Here is a 13,620-nt window from a genome sequence, read left to right on the forward strand (position 1 = left end):
CAGGAGCATCTGCGATGATGTCTGGATAATTAGGGTCTTACTGAGGTTAAAAAAAGGCCTAATTCTCTCAAAGTGTTTTTTAATATTTTTATATAAAGAGTTTCCTCATTGTTTTAGAAGAACTTACTCTGATAATCCAAGTGATTATGTCCAGGAGAACGACTATAAACTCTAGGCTTTCTGGATTTCTACACCAAATTCAGACTCAGCAGGGATACATCTTCAGTCAAGGGAAGAAAACCAAATCAAGAGAGCAGTGTCCATGAAAAATATCTCTGGCTTCAGAACTTCAGTATTTTGTAAACACTGTTTCCCCACAGCAAACCCCTAATTTTGAATTGGTATACTTAATCTGTATGACTACGGTACTCTTTAAGTTAGATGCTCACAATAATGAGTTATTTCTCACTTAGCCTTTACCTTGACTCCTTCTCTTTTTCCTTGAATGAAAGTCTTGTATAGCTTTTCTACATCTCCCACCATATCTGTTGGATTACCTATTTTAGCTTACCTAGGGTAAGGTTTTATAACAAAGGAATGAAGGATTGAGGTTTGGCTACCAGTAAAGGTCAGCCAAGAACATAAGGTACACCTTTATTAGACACTATCACACACCGTTCCATCTTCTTCCCTTTCTTAAATTCTCCATCTGTTTCCTTACACAAATATTTATTGAATATCTATCTATTAGTGCTACATATGGAGCTGGAACTAAGAAAATCACGTATTTTCTTGTGAAAGTCATACTCAGATGACAAAATAATTTTATGTAGCTAAGACCAAGGGGTAAACATTAATTTTAAATAATTATACAAAATACCAGGAAACGAACACTCAAAATCACTAGCATTTACTCTTAACACAGAAATGGTGAAATAGCTAACTTCAGTAGTCACAGAAAATCAAGGATTAAACATACACTACTGCACACAGCAGCAATTTTAAATAAGCTTTCTGCCTGATAGATGCTGTGTCCTGTTTCTCAGCTATGAATGATATGGCCAATCAAATAATAATAATAATATACTTTACATCAAGGATAACAAATTGTTAAGACTTTACTGAGTATTGCTTTATCAGCAATTATGTAGAATGATAAATCATCATTACCCATCACACACCATTCAAGAACATTAGTAACCTTCCTGAGAGCTCTGTGAAAAATTTCCTCTTTATAATTAACTCTCATTAGAAAGTTGCAGTTTTTTTTTCAGAATGACCACCAATGACATGAATGCAGCTAAGACACAGGTGTTTGATGTTTGGTTTGTTGGTAATAGCTCATCATGCATGAAGTGACTAAATCATTTTTTTATACTACTCATTTTGTTGCATTAAATGGAGAAATTATGATTAGATTTATTATTTCTAAGTTTTTATCGGAAATATCAAAGGAACAGACATTTTTCTGCTGGAATAATAAAATCTGTTATAATGTTTCAATAAATAATGTTTTACATTGATATTTAAAATACCCATATTAGGACACACCAAAGGGGAACAAGAGTTGCCTTGACAGGGCTCCCACTGGTCAAACTGGGACAATTTGAACATCAGAAAGAATAATAATGGTAATGGTTTATATTATATTGAATATAAAAAAGAATTCCTGAGGATCCTCAGCCAGTGTCTTCTTCTTATGCCTCTCTTGCCTTTTTTTTAAGGTAAATAAATAATTTTTTAAAAAGGTCCTTAAGTCCGGACCTATGCTAGAGTTATATTTCTAAGGAGCATCTAAGAGAAATGTGAATTTTTATCCCTTTTCTGAGTGACTTTTTATTTTGTCTGGCCAGCTGTCCTCACTTCATGTGGGTTGGTGCCTTTGCCTGCCTCTTTGTCTCTTCATTCTCTGTCCTCTCCCCATTGCCATGATTGGGACTGTGAATGTCAGTCACTGACATTTCTGAGTCGAAATGGTGGCATATTGGGTTACTAACTGCTTCCTTCAAGAACCATCTGTAATTACATTCAAAGGGTTTACCATTTTGGATCCAAATTTAAATCCAAAACTGGATTTACCAATTAAATCCAAAAGGGAGCTAAGTGAGGTGGTGTGTGCCAGTAGCTCTAGCTACTTAGGAGGCTGAGGCAGGAGGTTGGCTTGAGACCATGAGTTTGAGGGCAAATGCTGTTGGAGAAGCTATTCAGCAGTAGGAGAAGGGACCTCCAGAAGAAGCAGAGAAGTTTTGCTCAGGGATCATTGCCATGGGTCTTTTTCTTTCTTTTAGTGATTTCTTCAGGGAACCATGTAATCAGAATGTCCAGACGAGTGCAGCTTCATTTGATGATTTGAACAAAACTTTGCACAGAAGCTTATATCAAGATACAAAGATCATGGATGCTTGTAGATACGATGAACTACAAAAGAAAATTTGAGGTCAGCCATCCATCAGATGTAGTCAACAAATAATGTGGATGGAAACTGGCTAGTCTCTTCTGTACACAGAAGTAAAATGATTATTGATGAAACAAGACATCAGCCTGACAGGTGAAGCCAGCTGGACTTCTGGGTTAGGTGAGGACTTGGAGAACTTTTCTGTCTTACAAAAGGATTGTAAAATGTACCAATCAGCACTCTGTAGCTAGTATTGTAAAACGCACTAATCAGCGCTCTGAGGCTAGCTAGAGGTTTGTAAAATGCGCCAATCAGTGCTCTGTGAAAATGCACCAATCAGCAGTCTGTGGCTAGCTAGAGGTTTGTAAAGTGAACCAATCAGTACACTGTAAAATGGACCAATCAGTGCTCTGTAAAATGGACCAATCAGCACTCTGTAAAATGGCCTGATCAGCAGGACATGGGCAGGGACAAATAAGGGAATAAAAGCTAGCCAACCCAGCAGGCAGCGGCAACCTGCTTGGGTCCCCTTCCACAGTGTGGGAGCATTGTTCTTTTGCTCTTCACAATAAATCCCACTGTTGCTCACTCTTTGGGTCCATGCCACTTTTAAGAGCTGTAACACTCACCATAAAAGTCTGTGGCTTCATTCTTGAAGTCCGTGAGACCAAGAACCCACTGGAAGGAACCAAATCCGGACACATCTTGGCCACCAGGAAGGGACTATCACCAAGTGGTAATTACCACTGGACCCCTTTCGCTTACCATTCTGTCCTGTTTTTCCGTAGAATTTGGGAGCTAAACATCAGGCACTTGTTGGCCAGTTAAAAGTAACTAGCGTGGCCGCCAGACTAAAGTCACAGGTGTCAGGCTTTCTGGGAAAGGGCTCTATAACAACCCCAACTCTTCAGAGTTGGGAGCATTGGTTTGCCTGGAACCAGCTTCCACTTTTCCAGTACTTCGGGGCTGAGCCGAGAGTTGAGAGAGAGGAAAGCCATTCAGCTCTGTGGTCCCAACAAAAAGTTGGTTGACCCTGCAGCCATGAGCAGAACTCTCAAAGTCACGTCACCCAAGCAAGACTCACCCATCTATCCTATCTATCCTGACCCTTGCCTCCTGGGTCCTAATGCCTGTCAGACAAACTTCCTCTCGCCTCTCTTCTCCCAGGCCAGTCCTGCTTCTAAAAACCACTCCCTGTCTCTGGTGCTTTTCTAGTTTCTCCTATAAGAATGATTTCTAGTATAAACTTCAGGACTCTGTTCCCTTCTTTAGGCACCCAGGCTCACCAATCAGACAGACATAATTGTTGCCCAAAGCCCCATCAGGCAGGAGACTATCTGGAATTTTAGGATCCCTCCTCAGACAAGCAGGCCTAACAAAGGCTATTCCTGAAGCTAGGATATGGGAAGCCTGAGAAATGATATCCTTCCTATCCATATGATGAGAAGTGAGGACAAAAGGCATCACTCTTCCAACCCTAGAAATCCCTTCCCTCCCTCAGGGTATGGCCCTCCACTCAGTTTTTGGGACATATCATCTTTAGAGGACAAGGGTAAGGTCCCAATACTAATAGGAAAAAGTGCTTAGGACTCTAACAGGTTTTTGAGAATGCGTCGGTAAGGGCCACTAAATCTGATTTTTCTCGATCCTCTTTGTGGTCTAAGAGGAAAGGCGAGGGTGCAGGTTTTTGAGAATGCATCGGTAAGGGCCACTAAATCTGACCTTCCTCAGTCCTCTTTGTGGTCTAAGAGGAAAACTAGTGTTTCTGCTACTGCTTCTGTGAGCACAGTTGTTCTGATCAGCAGGGTCCAGGGACCGTTGCCAGTTCTCGGGCCAGGGGGTGGGGGGACAAACAAACCAAAACCACAGGCGGTGTTTTCTTTCACATGGGAAACACTCAGGCAGCAACAGGCTCACCCTTGAAATACATCCTAAGCCATTGGGACCAATTTGACCCACAAACCCTGAAAAAGAAGCAGCTTATTATTATTATTTTTTTTTTTTGTACTATGGTCTGTCCCCAATATTCTCTCTCTGATGGGGAGAAATGGCCACTTGAGGGAAGTATAAATTACAATACTATCTTGCAGCTTGACCTTTTCTGTAAGAGGGAAGGCAAATGGAGTGAAATACCTTATGTCCAAGCTTTCTTTCCATTGAAGGAGAATCCACATCTATGCAAAGCTTGCAATTTACATCCCACAGGAGGACCTCTCAGCTTACCTCCATATCCTAGCCTTCCTACAGCTCCCCTTCCTATTAATAATAAGCCTCCTCTAATCTCCCCCGCCCAGAAGGAAACAAGCAAAGAAATCTCCAAAGGACCACAAAAAAACCCTGGCTATCAGTTATGTCCCATTCAAGCTGTAGGGCGAGGGGAATTTGGCCCAACACGGGTACATGTCCCCTTCTCCCTCTCTGATTTAAAGCAGATCAAGGTAGACCTGGGAAAGTTTTCAGATGATCCTGATAGGTATATAGATGTCCTACAGGGTCTAGGGCAAACCTTCAACCTCACTTGGAGAGATGTCATGCTATTGTTAGATCAAACCCTGGTCTTTAATGAAAATAATGCAGCTTTAGCTGCAGCCTGAGAGTTTGGAGATAACTGGTATCTTAGTCAAGTAAATGACAGAATGACAGCTGAAGAAAGGGACAAATTCCCTACTGGTCAGCAAGCTGTTCCCAGTGTGGACCCCCACTGGGACCTTGACTCAGATCATGGGAACTGGAGTTGTAAACATCTGCTGACCTGTGTTCTAGAAGGACTAAGGAGAATTAAGGAAAAAGCCCATGAATTATTCAATGATGTCTACCACAACTCAGGGAAAGGAAGAAAATCCTTCTGCCATCCTCGAGTGGCTACGGGAGGCCTAACAAAATATACGCCCCTGTCACCCGACTCCCTCAAGAGTCAATTGATCCTAAAAGATAAGTTTATTACCCAATCAGCCACAGATATCAGGAGAAGGCTCTAAAAGCAAGGCCTGGGCCCTGAACAAAATCTGGAGGCATTATTAAACCTGGCAACCTCGGTGTTCTATAGTAGGGCCCAAGAGGAACAGGCCGAAAAGGAAAAGCGAGATCAGAGAAAGGCTGCAGCCTTACTCATGGCCCTCAGACAAACAAACCTTGGTGGTTCAGAGAAGACAGAAAATGGAGCAAGCCAATCACCCAGTAGGGCTTGTTATCTGTGTGGTTTGCAAGGACGGAGCAGGCCAATCACCCAGTAGGGCTTCTTATCTGTGTGGTTTGCAACGACACTTTTAAAAAGATCTTCCAACGAGAAACAAGCTGCCTCCTTACCCATGTCTACTACGCCGAGGCAATCACTGGACGGCACACTGCCCCAGAGGACAAAGGTTCTCTGGGACAGAAGCCCCCAACCAGATGATCCAACAACAGGACTGAGGGTGCCTGGGGCAAGCGCCAGCTCGTGTCATCACCCTCACTGAGCCCCAGGTACATTTAACTATCAAGGGCCAGGAAATTGACTTTCTCCTGGACACTGGCATGGCTTTATCAGTGTTACGCTTCTGTCCCAGACAGCTGTCCTCAAGGTCCGTTACCAACTGAGGAATCCTGGGACAGCCTGTAACCAGGTATTTCTCCCACCTCCTTAGTTGTAATTGGGAAACTTTGCTGTTTTCAAATGCCTTCCTTGTTATGCTTTAAAGTCCCACACCCTTATTAGGGAGGGACATATTAGCCAAAGCTGGAGCTATTATCTATATGAATATGGGGAACAAGTTACCCATCTGTTGTTCCCTACTTGAGGAGGGAATCAACCCTGAAGTCTGCGCATTGGAAGGACAATTCAGAAGGGCAAAAAAATGCCTGCCCAGTACAAATCAGGCTAAAAGTCCCCACCACTTTTTCTTATCAAAGGCAACATCCCTTAAGGCCTGAAGCTCATAAAGGATTACAGGATATTGTTAGAGATTTAAAAGCTCAAGGCTTAGTAAGAAAATGCAGCAGTCCCTGCAACACCCCAATTCTAGGAGTACAAAAACTGAATGGTCAGTGGAGACTAGTGCAAGATCTTAGACTAATCAATGAGGCAGTAATTCCTCTATATCCAGTTGTACCCAACCCCTATACCCTGCTCTCTCAAATACCAGAGCAAGCAGAATGGTTCACTGTTCTGGACCTCAAGGATGCCTTCTTCTGTATTCCCCTGCATACTGACTCCCAGTTTCTCTACCTTCGAGGATCCCACAGACCACAAACCCCAACTTAATGGATGATCTTGCCCCAAGGGTTTAGGGATAACCCTCGTTTGTTTAGTCAGGCACTGGCCCAAGATCTAGGCTACTTCTCAAGTCCAGGCACTCTAGTCCTTCAGTATGTGGATGATTTACTTTGGGCTACCAGTTCAGAAGCCTCATGCCAGCAGGCTACTCTAGATCTCTTAAACTTTCTAGCTAATCAAGGGTACAAGGTGTCTAAACCAAAGGCCCAGTTCTGCCTACAAGTCAAATATCTAGGCCTAATCTTAGTCAGAGGAACCAGGGCTCTCAGCAAGGAACAAATACAGCCTATACTGGCTTATCCTCATCCTAAGACATTAAAACAGTTGCGGGGGTTCCTTGGAATCACCAGCTTTTGCTGACTATGGATCCCCGGATACAGCGAGATAGCCAGGCCCCCCTATACTCTAATCAAGGAGACCCCGAGGGCAAATACTCATCTAGTAGAATGGGAACCAGAGGCAGAAACAGCCTTCAAAACCTTAAAGCAGGCCCTAGTATAAGCTCTAGCCTTAAGCCTTCTCACAGGACAAAACTTCCCACAGGACAAAACTTCTCTTTTTACCTATAAGACTCGTGGAACAACCCAACAACCAATGGCATACCTAAGTAAGGAATTGATATAGTAGCAAAAGGCTGGCCTCACTGTTTATGGGTAGTTGCGGCGGTGGCCATCTTAGTGTCAGAGGCTATCAAAATAATACAAGGAAAGGATCTCACTGCCTGGACTACTCATGATGTAAATGGCATACTAGGTGCCAAAGGAAGTTTATGGTTATCAGGCAACCACCTGCTTAGATACCAGGCGCTACTCCTTGAGTGACTGGTGCTTCAAATACACACGTGTGCATCCCTCAACCCTGCCGCTTTTCTCCCAGAGGATGGGGAACCAATCGAGCATGACTGCCAACAAATTATCGTCCAAACTTAGGCTGCCTGAGAGGATCTCTTAGAAGTCCCCTTAACTAATCCTGACCTTAACCTATATACTGATAGAAGTTCATTTGTGGAGAATAGGATATGAAGGGCAGGTTATGCCATAGTTAGTGATGTAACAGTACTTGAAAGTAAGTCTCTTCCCCCAGGGACCAGTGCCCAGTTAGCAGAACTAGTGGCACTGACCTGAGCCTTAGAACTGGGAATGGGAAAAAGAATAAATGTGTATACAGATAGCAAGTATGCTTATCTAATCCTGCATGCCCATGCTGCAATATGCAGAGAAAGGGAGTTCCTAACCTAAGGGGAAACCCATTAAATACCATAAGGAAATCACAGAGTTATTGCATGCAGTGCAAAAACCCAAGAAAGTGGCAGTCTTATACTGCCGAAGCCAAAGCCAAAGGGGAAGGAGAAGGGAGAAGAGCAGCATAAGTGGCTGGCAGAGGTAGGGAAAGACCAGCAGAAAGTCAAAGAAAGAGAGAGGGGAAAGACAGAAAGTAAAAGAGAGAAGGAAAGAGAGAGAGGAAGACATAGAGAGACAAAGAGGGAGTCAGAGAGAAAGAGACAAAGTCAAAGATAGAAAGAAAGAGAGAGGGAGAAAGTCAAAGAGAGAGAGTAGTAAAGAAAAAACAGTGCATCCTATTCCTTTAAAAGCCAGGGTAAAAAAATAAAAAATTAAAATTAAAAAAAAAAAGCCAGGGTAAATTTAAAACCTATAATTGATAATTGAAGGTCTTCTCCATGACCCTATAACACTCTAATAGCACCTTGTTGTTAGTGTAAACAAGGGCATAGCCTGAAAGCACTGAGGTCACTAAAAACCTTCCTATCAAAAATCCTTAACCCAGCAGGTTTCCTAACAGGGGATCTAAATCTTAATTAGTTACCATACAAAGGTCCCACCAGACCCAGTAGGAACTCCCTTCAGGACAGGACCATAGATGGTTCCTCCCAGAAGACTAAGGGGAAAACACACAATGAGTATTCAGTAAGTGATAAGGAAACTCTTGGAGAAGCAGAGTTAGGAAAATTGCCTAATAATTGGTCTGCTCAAACGTGCCAGCTGTTTGCACTCAGCCAAGCCTTAAAGTACTTACAGAATCAGGAAAGAGCCATCTATACCAATTTTCAGTTAATATGGACTGAACGAGGTCTTACTAATAGCAAAGAATAATTGAAATCCCAAACTTACAAGGTTTTCAACAAAAGTAAAGTTTGCTAAACGTTAACAGTGTAACATGTATTATCATAACTTCTAATCTTGTGGAAATCAGAAATAACGAAGAAATAAATAACGAAAGAAATAACGAAATCCATCCTTACTCTACAATCCCAAATAGACTCTTTGGCAGCAGTGACTCTCCAAAACCACCGAGGCCTAGACCTCCTCACTGCTGAGAAAGGAGGACTCTGCACCTTCTTAGGGGAAGAGTGTTGTTTTTACACTAACCAGTCAGGGATAGTACGAGATGCTGCCCGGCATTTACAGGAAAAGGCTTCTGAAATCAGACAATGTCTTTCAAACTCTTATACCAACCTCTGGAGTTGGGCGACATGGCTTCTCCCCTTTCTAGGTTCCATGACAGCCATCTTGTTATTACTCGCCTTGGGTGGGGGCCTTGTATTTTTAACCTCCTTGTCAAATTTGTCTCCTCCAGGATTGATGCCATCAAGCTATAGATGGTCTTACAAATGGAACTCCAAATGAGCTCAACTAACAACTTCTACTAGGCTGGGCGCGGTGGCTCAAGCCTGTAATCCCAGTACTTTGGGAGGCCGAGGCGGGTGGATCACGAAGTCAGGAGATCGAGACCATCCTGGCTAACATGGTGAAACCCCGTCTCTACTAAAAATACAAAAAACTAGCCGGGCGTGGTGGCTGGCGCCTGTAGTCCCAGCTACTCGGGGGCTGAGGCAGGAGAATGGCGTAAACCCGGGAGGCGGAGCTTGCAGTGAGCCGAGATCGCGCCACTGCACTCCAGCCTGGGTGACAGAGCGAGACTCCGTCTCATAAAAAAAATAAAAAATAAAAAAAAATTAAAAAAAACAACTTCTACTGAGGATCCCTGGCCGACCCACTGACCCTTTGGCTGGCCTAGAGAGTTCCCCTCTGGAGGACACTACCACTGCGGGGCCCCTTCTTCGCCCCTATCCATTTTTTAGAGGCAAAATCAATACAGGCTTCCTGGACAGAATAAGTCAGGGTACTGACACTGCCTCGTGTGGATGCGCTGCCGGGGGGTCCTCCATGCCCCCCTCAGGGCTGAAAGTGGACCTCAGACAAAATTCTGTTCAGAGATTTCATTAATTGTGTCTTCAAAGCAAATACCAGTCCAGCTCAACAGCCATCAGTCCACACAGAGCATCTCACAGCCTCCACCACCTCCATCCCTTCTGTGGTCTAATGGTCAAGGACAGCATGGGTCACAGCCACCCCATACTTCTCTCCCTACCGAGTTTGACACCAGCCATGAATACTCTGTTTTCTCCGCCTTTGAAAACAGCTGTAACAACCCATCCTCACCACCTCTGCCTTGCACAGGGTTCTCCAGCTCCATGCCTGGCCTGGGCATCGTGCCTCCCCCACCTCCCCCTCTCCCTGGCATGACAGTGCTTACTCTGCCCAGTACAGCCATTCCCCCACCTCCTCCTCTACTGGGTACAGAAATGCTTCCACCCCCCCACCCCCACCCAGAGTGGGAATACCTCCTCTGTCCCCTCTACCGGGAGTGGGAATACCTCCCCGCCCCACTCCCCAGAGTGGGCATACCGCCTCCCCCCATTATTCCTGGAGCTGGAATACCCTCTCTGCCCCCTGTACCCAGAGTGGGAATACCCCTTCCACCCCCTCTACCTGAAGCGGGAATACCTCTTCCGCCCCAACTTCCTGGAGTGGGAATACCTCCTTTGTCCCCTCTACTCAGAGCAGGAATACATCCTCCACCCCTCTACCCCTCTACCTGGAGTGGGAATAACCCTTTCACCCCTTCTACCTGAAGCGGGACTACCTCCTCTGCCCCCTCTACCTGGTGCTGGGATTCCCCCGCCTCCTCCCTTGCCAGGTATGGGGATTCCAACTGCTCCAGCTCCCCCTCCTACTCCACCTGAGAGAGGAATCTCCCCACCCACTCTGCTTCCTCCATCAGGCCCTCCACTCCTCCCACAAGTTGGGAGGAGCATTTTACCAACACCGCAGGTGTGTGGATTTCTTCCTCTTCCATTGCCAAATGGCTTGTTTAGATTAGGGATGAATCAGGACAAAGGGAGTAGGAAGCAGCCCAGAGAGCCTTGTCGACCAATGAAGCCTCTTTACTGGACAAGAATTCAATTACTTAGTAAAAGAGACTCCAGTGCTTCACTTATTTGGGAAAAAATTGAAGAGCCATCTATAGATTGTCATGAATTTGAGGAATTGTTTTCTAAAACTGCTGTAAAGAAGAGAAACAAACCTATCTCTGATACCATCTCAAAGTCGACAGCTAAACAATGCTAAAAGCACCAGTGGGCCAGGCGCGGTGGCTCATGCCTGTAACCCCAACACTTTGGGAGGCCAAGGCGGGTGGATCACGAGGTCAGGAGATCAAGACCATCCTGGATAACACGGTGAAACCCTGTCTCCACTGAAAATATAAAAAATTAGCCAGGCATGGTGGCATGCACCTGTAGTCCCAGCTAGTCAGGAGACTGAGGCAGGAGAATCACTTGAACCCGGGAGGCAGAGGTTACAGTGAGCCAAGATCACACCACTGCACTCCAGCCTGGGCAACAGAGCAAGACTCTGTCTCAAAATAAATAAATAAATAAATAATTAAAAATAAAAAGCACCAGCATACTCTGTGGATGGAGCCAGAAATCAAACCTTGTCTCTATGAAAGGGCCAGAAAGAAACATCTTGCCATTGACCAGAGAGCAGGAAGTGAAGCAAAATGTCTGAATGAATACTGAATGACCATTTACTGAATTATTAAAAGTTTATTATGTGATTCTATTCAATAAACATGTGCTAGGTGATTCAAAATTAAGAAAAAAAAAAAGGATTCCTAAGTCCACAGTAATACACAAAACAAAATGAGAAAAGGGAAAGTTCTTCATTACACAAACATGCTGTCTAATACATTTAGATGTAACAATACAATTGGAAAATCACCAATGTCCTTTGCAACCACTAATACAATTACTGATTTAGGCAAGAATAATGAACAGATGCTAAAACCATTAGGCGAAGTGTAGTAGGAGGCCAAGATAGTAATATATTCTCATAGTATGAAGGCACAAGTTGCTTATTAATTACAATGAGAAAATTATCTCTATAATAAAGAGAGCTAGAAACACCATCTTAATCCAGTCTTCAAACTTACCATAACAATGAGACAAACTGGCATTATGTGCTTTCTGATACACTATAATGAAAAGTACACACATTATATTTGTAGGATTCTTATAAAATGATCTTTAACATGAATATAATCACAAGGAAACATTTAGATAAATAAGAATGTGAGCCATTCTACAAGACAATTGACCTGGACTCTTTAACATATCCCCATGAAGAAAGACAAAAACAGTGGTGGGAAATTTTTAGATTAATAGAAGCTAAGGAGATATGATCATCAAATGCAGTAAGTGATCCTCAGTTGGATATTGGGGTAGAAACAAAGATTTGTAAAAGAGCATTGGGGAAATTTGAATATGGACTCTGTGTTGACTACAATTGTATCATTGTTAAAATTATTGGGTGTGATAGTACTCTGAGGTTATGTAGTAGGATGTCCTTAATTTTAGGAGATACAGGATAAAGTATTTATGATCTGTCATCATATCTACAATTTAATTTCAAGTGCTTCAGCAAAGATGATGCCACAGATATAGGCATAGGTCCAGTAAACGTTTTTAAATGTTTTAAAATAGTCATCTTTTGATGAAAGTTTTTATTATTATGTTGTGGCACTCTCAGATTTTCTCAGCTACTTGGTTACAAAATGTAGTCTTAAAATGGATCAGCCCTTTTCCATACCATAGGTAGATTATAAAGTTATAAAGTCTTATTTTATCTTTATATGTTAACAAAAATGTGGACCATGCCCATCATTCCATACTAATAAAAACATAGAAAGGGTTTGGAGAAAGGAAAGGAGAGATAATATAAGCAGAGTTTTGGAAGCAAAAGCAATAGTGTCTGGAGAAAAGGAAAGGAAAGATTTTATAGTTTTTCCTTGTGTTTTTATGTTACATGAAAGTAAGCATTTTTGTATGTATTATTCACTACTCTGTTCTAACTGCCTAAAATAGTGCTGCCACAAAATAGATAATACATGGATATTTGAAAGAATGTGAGGTTATACTAAGTGCCTTTATACAAACTCATTTAAATTTATACAACATATATATATGTGCATATGTGTATATATATACACACACACATATATATACACACACACGCACATATATATATGGAGAGAGAGAGAGAGAGAGAGAGAGAGAGAGAGAGAGAGAGAGAGACTAACACCCAGAATGTTATACAGATGGAATAGAGAGTCGATTACTTGCTGGGATATACTAAGGCAACAGCTTGAGTCTAGCTCGATTCATTCCCACAGCCCATATATCAGATACACAGCCCTTCTAAACATCATTTAGTTCTTTCCCTTCAATTTATAAGAAAGGAAGCACAGAGGGGGGAATATGTCTTTATGAAGGTAGTATAAATAGTTAATTGCAAAACAAAACTGATGCCCTATGTTATTTACCCCAGTCTACATAGAACATAAAATCTGCTAGACTTTGCTAATAAGGAAAATTATATGGTATAGAGGAAACTGCTCTGGATGTAGCGTTAGATGTCCCTGTGTTCAAATCTTAGTTCTGTTCCTACTGCCACACAGTTGTCAATAAATATTTGTTAAATGAATGGCTATTTTACACATATCTCATCACCTCTTCTTTTATTTAGATGGACATATTGACTTCATAGCTTTGTTGTGAGGAACAAGATTCATGACTGTCACATCACTTCTCTTTTCCAAAATGAATATTTATTTCGAAATCAAATCTATTCGTATTGGAGGAATCATTGCTTGTCTACTCTTACTCTTGAAA

The 13,620-nt window shown here is 42.6% G+C and overlaps 1 pseudogene; it reads left to right on the forward strand.

Moving 5' to 3' along the window:
• Nucleotides 1-1,913: 1,913 nt before the first annotated feature.
• On the forward strand, nt 1,914-11,017 carry LOC144338505 (formin-2 pseudogene; annotated as a pseudogene).
• Nucleotides 11,018-13,620: the final 2,603 nt, after the last annotated feature.

The sequence above is a fragment of the Macaca mulatta genome, chromosome X (genome assembly GCF_049350105.2).
Source record: "Macaca mulatta isolate MMU2019108-1 chromosome X, T2T-MMU8v2.0, whole genome shotgun sequence".
NCBI lineage: Eukaryota > Metazoa > Chordata > Mammalia > Primates > Cercopithecidae > Macaca > Macaca mulatta.